The sequence below is a fragment of the Capsicum annuum genome, chromosome 5, assembly GCF_002878395.1.
Source record: "Capsicum annuum cultivar UCD-10X-F1 chromosome 5, UCD10Xv1.1, whole genome shotgun sequence".
Taxonomy (NCBI): Eukaryota; Viridiplantae; Streptophyta; class Magnoliopsida; order Solanales; family Solanaceae; genus Capsicum; species Capsicum annuum.
The window spans coordinates 209,723,240-209,731,963 of NC_061115.1; positions in this window are offsets into that span (position 1 = coordinate 209,723,240).

An 8,724-nucleotide genomic window follows, 5' to 3' on the forward strand; every position below is an offset into this window, starting at 1 on the left:
CAATTACTATAAAAGTTGGAAATTTGCAGGAATAGTTCCTCGAGCCATGAGGACTCACCACTATAAGAGTATAGATAGAAATGCTCGAAAATCACTCTCATTGCTGCGACTGAGTAAGTGAACCTACATTATGAGACAATGTAGCACATAGACATATATGTGGATCAGTACTTTGAGGATGTACTGAGTATATGGGGGGTGATATGCATAAGTAAAATATCATCTCATCATCATAATTTATAAAACAATGCATGCTAAATGAAAATGACTCACAAAGGCAAGAATATCTGAAAGGTTGAAATCTGAACCAATAAAAACAATTCATACTTAACAATTCTCATGAGCCATATCATTTAGTTCTAAAAGCTATACTTGTATTGTTTCTTTAAAACACATTGTCTAAGTGTAAGAAGACTCACTCTTGAATCTGAAATCTGAAAGCTAAAATCTGAAGCTACTATCTTTCTTTAGAACATGATCTGAGTAAAACTTGTTAGCCTTTTCACTTAGTTTTTCAAAAACGCTTTTCTGTAACACTCTTCTCTTTAGTAAAATCACTTTAAAACTATACTACAAGGGAGGTTCTCTTAACCAAAATAAACCATATGAGGTACATGGAGTCCAATGTCTTGTCTTTCTAAGGAAGAAACCTCACGTTGGGAAGAGGTGTCATACTCTTGCCAGAGAGTATAACCTCAACTCAAGTGATCATAACTCTACCTCTATGGGTGCTCAAATTATCAATCCTACGATGGCACATAGTTATGGGGTATGAGACCTTTGAATCATACCCATCTCGATGATAAATACTACTGTAATACCCCAAACTTTCTTTAAGTCAAATCTAGTCTCCAGAAGAGTTAGTGATGACTTCCTAAATGATTAATATTTAAATCAGATATAATTTCTCCAAGTTATTGGAAAATTGAATTAGCTTTCTAACGATACCAATTTCGTTCAAATCCGGTATTGGAGTAAAAAGTTATAGATGTTTTACAGAGGACTATTGGAACTGCTCAGAAACGATGGTCAGGCTAACGGACCGTCGAGCTAGCAAAGGACCGTCGCCCAAATCATCGCAGGCGAGGCAGTAAGTCATTCTTCTAGCAAGGGTACAACAGACAGGTTGACGGACCATCGAGCTTGCGAAGGACCGTTACCTAAGCCGTCAACACTAAAGCAGTAAGTCCCTATTCTGGTCCAAGTGCGACGGTCAAGCTGATGGACCGTTGAGCCAGCGATGGACCATCTTACGAGCCATCACAGATCCCGTTCAGTGATTTTAAGCCATTTTTAAAAGGGTATTTGGGTCTTTTCCCACCCGTTTTAGCCCCTAACTATACCAGACAATAGCTCATAACTTCATTATTCATTCACAACATCCAATTAGGGTTTTTCTCAAAGATCAATCTCCAAGAACAAGAAACCCTAGGTGCTTAATTCCAAGTTAAGAATTCAAGCTTTCCTCCACAAATCCTTAACAAATCATCCACCCAAGTATGTCAAGTGTTCATTCATGGATTCCTTTCATCCATAAAGCCTAAGAATCCAATTTTAAATTTTAAATTGTTATTTTTATGTTGTGGATTGATTACGATCATGTTGATATTGTGTATGATACCCAAGTTGGAATCATTAAATGTATTTTCATTAATTTATGTTAGCGTGTGAATTGAAATCTACTAAATTGTGTTGATTTTTGCAACCATGATGAATTAATTTAATGTCCAAGCCTAAGCTCGTAGTTATGCATGCAAGGTTTATGGTAAAATGCCTAAGAGAATAGAAAAACATGCCTTATGACTCAATTGTGACCAAAATGATGAACCTATGTTTCACCCTTAAGTTCAAATAACTCCCATGTTATTGTTATGCTTTGTGATGGATTGATGTAATGCTTATGAGATTAGGCTTATGAAATTATGACATGTTTACATGCACTTCTATTCATGTGTGAGCTTGTGGCATGCAAATATTTTATGAATATCCCCAATGATTGTACTATGAATTGTTGACTATGATCATGTGTCAAGAAGTGTCATGTCTTGTCAGTTTTATGCTATCTAGTCCTGGGGGTACTTGTACCTGACAATTTAGCTGTGTGCCTAGATCCAGTATTATGTTTTCAAGATACTCTCAGTCAAGCCATGTTCAGTAGAATTCAGTTAGTCTCATGACTTAGGAAAACTCAGTAATCTCGGTCAATTATCAGATCTCAGTGATACTCCATCAGTTAACAAAACTCAGTAAACTCAGTCTAGTCAATTCAGTATAATTAATTCAGTGTCCAATCAGATGGGAGTAGGATTCAACACTAAGTGAGCCCAAGGATGGGAACTCACCTGCGAGTAGAAGGTGTAATTCTTAGAAGCAATCCTTGCACTCTAGAACTACGTAGCCAGCATAGGTTGAGACATCTAACCTGTTAGATAAGGGATAATAAGGTGGATTAACCTGTTGATGAGGGTCCCACCATTCTCTTTAAAGTACCTATTAGATGAGGGATCACTCACAACTTGTCCTTACCAGTGGCAAGGTATTGATACCCTTTCAATTGGGGTTACAGATTTGACCCCAACTTATCTATAATGCTTTATTTGGGGCATGTCAGTTAGATTACTTCTTTCCAAAGTTACAGTTTCAGTCTCAGCCTCAGTAATAGAACTCAGATAGTTTACAAAATTTAGGACTGTCAAATACAGTCAACTCAGAATAGTATGGGACTCAGCTAGTTCCATCTGAACCTAGACTATCAGACACAGTCTCTCAGTATTAGTTATCAATACTTATGTTATTAGTATTCAGCTTTAGTGATGCCATGATCTCAGTTACAGTTTATGTAGCTATATATGTATTCTCATATTCATGTTATTTAGTCAGTTAGTATTGTTCATGCGTATAAACTCCTTGCATTCATCCTACCTCACTTGCATACCAGTACATTCAATCATATTGACGCATTTGCACTATGGTATTTTATACCATAGGTTCAGAAGCACGAGCTCCAGAGCATCAGTAGCATTCTAGTGTCAGCAGTTAGAGTTAGTAGTGAGTCCTCATCCTTTGAGGACATGATCATTATTTTATTATGTCATTACTTAGTTTATTTCAGTGGTTGGAGTTAGTTGGGGACATGTCCCATCAACTCCTTATTCAAACAGTTTAAAGGCTTTCAGACTAGCATGTTCAGACAGTTATTTCAATTATTTTGGTATTGATATACCATATCTCCAAATGTTATGTTTTGTTAAATAGTTGAACTTTATGGCCTTTCAGCCTTTATTTCCACATATATACAGTATATTATGCAGTGTACAAGAATAGATATCAGTCATGGGTTAGGTTATAGTCCTTCGGGGTCATGAGCACCGTATGGTATTTTGGGTACTAGATTCGGGGCATTACAAACTTGGTATTAGAGCCTAAGGTTCAATAGTATCCTAGGAAGTCTGAAAGTCACATCTAGTAAAGTCTTGTGCATGGTGTACTGCACACCACATTTATGTACAAGAGGCTATAAGCTGTTTTAGGAACAGTTTCCCATTTCTCAGTATTCATGTCATACCAATAATTATAATCTCAAGTTAATCCCTTAATGTAATCCCTTTCTCTTTCGTTTATAGAACATGCCTCCCAAGAAGAGAACTAGGAATCAGTTAGCCCCTCAGCCCAAAGATCCTTTGGGCGAACACGTCTCTCATGCAGAGTTTAGAGCTGCATTCACTACTCTTGCTCAGCCAGTTGCTGCTCAAAATAAACGACCAGTTGTCATTCTAGCCAACCCAGTGGCCAATTCAGATGTAGCCAGAATTTGAGACTTCACCCGAATGAATACTCCATCCTTTTTGGGTCTAAGTCATATGAGGACCCTCAGGAATTCACCAATCAGATTTAAAAGGTTACTAGCATTATGGGGATTACTCCTAGTGAGAGTGTTGAGCTAGCTGCATATCAATTGCAAGATATTGGTCATACTTGGTTCAAGTAGTGGAAGTCAGAGAGGTCAGTTGATGTAGGGTCTATTAAGTGGGAAGAATTTGTCACAGCCTTCTTAGAGAGGTTCTTTCCCCTAGATTTAAGAGAATATAAGGTGTTATAATTTATCAACCTCAGGCAGGGCAACATGATGGTGAAAGAGTATTCTCTTAAGTTTACTCAATTAGCCAGATATGCTCCTCATGTAGTTGCAGCTAGCAGAGCCAAGATGAGTAAGTTTGTTTCTGGGGTGAATGATAGTGTGGTCAATGATTGCAGTTCCACGATGTTAAATAGTGACATAAAAATAGCCAAGCTTATGACCTATGCTCAGTAGATAGAGGATCAAAAGATTAAGATAAGGGGGAAGCAGAATAAGAGAGTAAGGACAGGTAGTTTCAACTTTGATCAGCCTAAGTCAGAGGGAGGAAATCGTTCTCAGTTTCATCCTAAGTCATCCATTCTATCTCATTCATCAGCCAGTGCTCCATCTTCTACGTTCAAGGATGGTAATAGAGATAGGGCACCAGGATCTAAGTCTTAGGGAAGTATTAGCAGTGCCCGCACCCATCCTCTTTGTCAAACATGTGGTAAGCACCATCAGGGTACTTACAGAGCTGGTAGTGATGTTTTCTTTGAATATGTCAAGCCAGGACACAGAGTTAAAGATTGTCTCCAGCCAGGATATCAGGATCAGCGTAATCATTCCCTAGCTCAGTCCAGTCACTCAAATCAGCAGGGTGCCACTTCCAGTGCTATTAGTGGGCAATGCCCAAACAGACTTTATGCTCTCCAGTCTCGACAGGATCAGGAAAATTCTCCTGATGTAGTTACTGGTACATTACAGATCTTTCACTTGCATATTTATACTTTGCCAGATCCAGGAGCTTCTTTGTCTTTTGTTACTCCCTATATAGCAGTTGATTTAAGAGTCAGTCCTGAAATTCTAGAAGAGGCCTTCTCAGTCTCTACCCTAGTAGGTAAAACCATCATAGCCCGATAGGTATGCAGGAACTGTCCAATTATGGTATCTTAGAAAGTTACCTCAACAGACTTAGTCGAATTAGAGATGATTGATTTTGATGTCATTCTCAGTATAGATTGGCTTCATTCCTGCTATGCCACAGTCAACTGTAGAAATAGAGTAGTCCAGTTTCAGTTTTCGAATGAACCTATCCAAGAGTGGACGGGTAGCACTTCAGCTTTCAGAGGTCATCTTATTTTCTACCTTTGGGCACGAAAAATGATATCTAAAGGATGTGTCTATCATCTTATTCGAGTTAAGAACATTAGTTCTGAAACACTCAGTCTTGAATCCGTCCCATTCATGAATGAATATTCAGATGTCTTTCCTGAAGATCTTCTAGGAATTCCTCCCAAAAGGGATATAGACTTCGGCATCAATCTTCTTTCAGCTACTCAGTCTATATCTATTCCGCCATACATAATGGCACTAGTAGAATTAAGAGAATTGAAAGAGAAGTTAAAGGATATCTTAGATAAGGGATTCATCAAACCTAGTGTGTCCCTGTGGGGCGCACCAGTCTTATTCATGCGAAAGAAAGATGGTTCTCTCAGAATGTGTATAGACTACTGTCAGCTCAATAAAGTCATGGTCAAGAACAAGTATCCACTTCCCATAATTGATGACTTGTTGGACCAACTTCAGGGTACCAATATTTCTCTAAGATAGACCTCAGATCCGACTATCATTAACTCAGATGTCACATATCATTAACTCAGAGTCAGAGAATGTGACATTTTAAAAATAGCCTTCCATACTCGGTATGGTCACTTCAAATTCTTGGTCATGTCCTTTGGTCTTACCAATAACCCAGTAGCTTTCATGGACTTGATGAACCACATGTTCAAGCAGTACTTGAACATGTTCGTCATAGTCTTCATAGATGATATCCTTGTTTACTCCCGTAGTAAGTAGAATCATGCAAACCATCTTAGAATTGTACTTCAGACCCTCAGAGATTATTAGTTGTTCGCCAAATTCAGTAAGTACGAAGTTTGGCTAAGTTCAGTGGCATTCCTTGGTCATATTATTCCAGTTATGGCATTAAGGTTGATCCTCAAAAGACCGAAGTAGTAAGAAACTAGCCCAGAACTATCTCTCCATCAGATATTAGGAGTTTTTTGGGTTTGGTTGGCTATTACAGATAGTTTGTTAAGGGATTTTTCTCTATTTCATCCCCTATGTACAGATTGACTTAGAAGAAAGTTAAGTTTTATTTGTTAGATCCTTACGAGAAGAATTTTCAGGAGTTGAAGACTCGACTCACCTCAGCTCCAATCTTAGACCTTCCAGATGGTCTAGATAGGTTCGTAGTATATTGTGATGCTTTTAGAGTAGGTTTGGGTTGTGTCCTTATGCAGCATGGTAAGGTTATAGCCTACACCTCCAAGCAACTTAAACCCCATGAGAAGAATTATCTGACTCATAATCTTGAGTTAGCAGCCGTAGTATTTACCTTAAAGATTTGGAGGTATTATCTATACGGAGTTCATGTAGATATGTTCACAGATCACAAAATCCTTCAGTATGTCTTTTCTCAGAAAGATCTCAATCTTCATCAGAGGAGGTGGTTAGAGCTCTTGAAATATTACGACATGAGTGTCCTTAATCATCCAGACAAGGCCAATGTAGTGGAAGACACTCTCAGTAGACTGTCTATGGGTAGTGTTGCTCATGTTGAGGACAGTAAGAAGAAGCTAGTTTAGGAAGTCCATCAGCTTGCCAGACTAGGTGTTTGCTTAGTCGATATAGAAAAGGGTGACATATGGGTTCAGAGTAGTTCAGAATTATATCTAGTTTCTAAGGTGAAAGAAAAGTAAGATAGAGATCCCAGTCTAGTCAAGTTGAAAGAGTGGGTCAAGGATTAGAAAGTAGAGGTTTTCTACCAAGGGGGAGATGGTGTTCTGCATTTTCAGGGTCGTCTGTGTGTTCCAAGTGTAGATGACTTAAGGAAGAAAATTCTTGCAGAAGCGCATGGTGCATGTTACTCTATTTATCCAGTGCCCACAAAGATGTACCGCGACTTGCTGGAGGTCTATTGGTGGAGTGGGATAAAGAGAGTTATTACAGCATTTGTGGCTAAATGCTCTACATGTTATCAAGTTAAGATTGAGCATCAAAAGCCTAGTGGGTCCATGCAGGAGTTCATTATTCCTACTTGGAAGTGGGAAGAAGTAAACATAGACTTTGTGATGGGTTTGCCTCGTACTCGTTGCCAGCATGATTCAGTTTGGGTCATTATAGATAGGATGACCAAATCAGTTCATTTTCTTCCAGTTCATACCTTTTATTCAGCCAAGGATTACACCAAACTCTACATCAGAGAGTTGGTCAGATTGCACGAAGTTTCGTTATCCATTATCTCATATAGAGGTACCTAGTTCACTTCTTACTTCTGGAAGGCATTCCAAAAGGGTGTTGGTACCCAAGTTTATCTCAGTACAACCTTCCATCCTCAGATAGATGGTCAAGAAAAAAGGACCATTCAGACTTTAGAAAAAATGTTAAGGGTGTGTGCAATTGATTTCAAAGGTAGTTAGGATGACCACTTGCCTTTGATTGAGTTTGCATACAACAACAGTTATCATTCCAGTATTCGGATGCCTCCATTCGAAGATCTCTATGGTAGGAGGTGCAGATCTCTAGTTGGTTGGTTCAAAGTTAGTGAGGCCTCAGTCATAGGGCCTGACTTAGTATTCGATGCTTTAAAGAAAGTCCAACTGATCAGAGAAAGACTCCGGGCTGCTCAGAGCCGACAAAAGTCTTATGTAAATGTACATAGAAAGGATCTCGAGTTTGATATTAGTGATTATGTCTATCTAAATATATCTCCCATCAAGGGAGTGAAGAGATTCGGCAAGAAGTGAAATCTCAACCCTCGATATGTCGTTCCCTTCAAAATTCTCAGTTTCTTCGGCAAGGTAGCTTATGAGCTTGAATTGCCTTCAGATCTAGCCTCAGTTCATCCAGTCTTCTATGTCTATTTGCTCAAAAAGTGCATAGGTGACCCAGTATTTGTAGTCCCTATTCAAAGCATAGATGTTCAGAACAGCCTCTTTTATGAAGAAATTCCAGTCGAAATCCTAAACTATCAGACTCACAGACTAAGGAACAAAGAAGTCCCTCTAGTCAAAGTTCTTTGGCGAAATCAGTCCGTTGAGTGAGCTACTTGGCAAGAAGAAGAAGAAGAAATGTGTACCAAGTATCCTCACCTCTTCCTCGCTAACTCAGATCTAGATCAAGGTAACAGTTCTCCTTAAGCTTTTCAGTTTCATGATTCAGGTTTCAGTTACAAGCTTGGTATCTAATTCATGTTCAGAATTCCATTATAAAATTGGTCTTAAGTACCATTGCAGTCATGCATTCATGTGTCAGTTCAGTCATGTATTCAAGCATCAGATATGCATATTCAGTTTGATGAGAAACTCATCTCATCTGTAGTTAAGTCATATAGTCATAAATCAGTTATTCATGCATCAGATATGTATATTCAGTATGATATATATTCAGTTTATCAGTCATGTTAGTCATAGAGTCATATTTTAGTCATTCATGTTCAGGATGTGCTTTAGTCTACCATTTTTTGCCTCTCAGTCAGTCTCATTCAAGGATGAATATTTCCAAGGGGGAGATATTGTAATACCCCAAACTTTCTTTAAGTCAAATTTAGTCTCCAGAAGAATTAGTGATGATTTCCTAAATGATTAATATTTAAATCAGATATA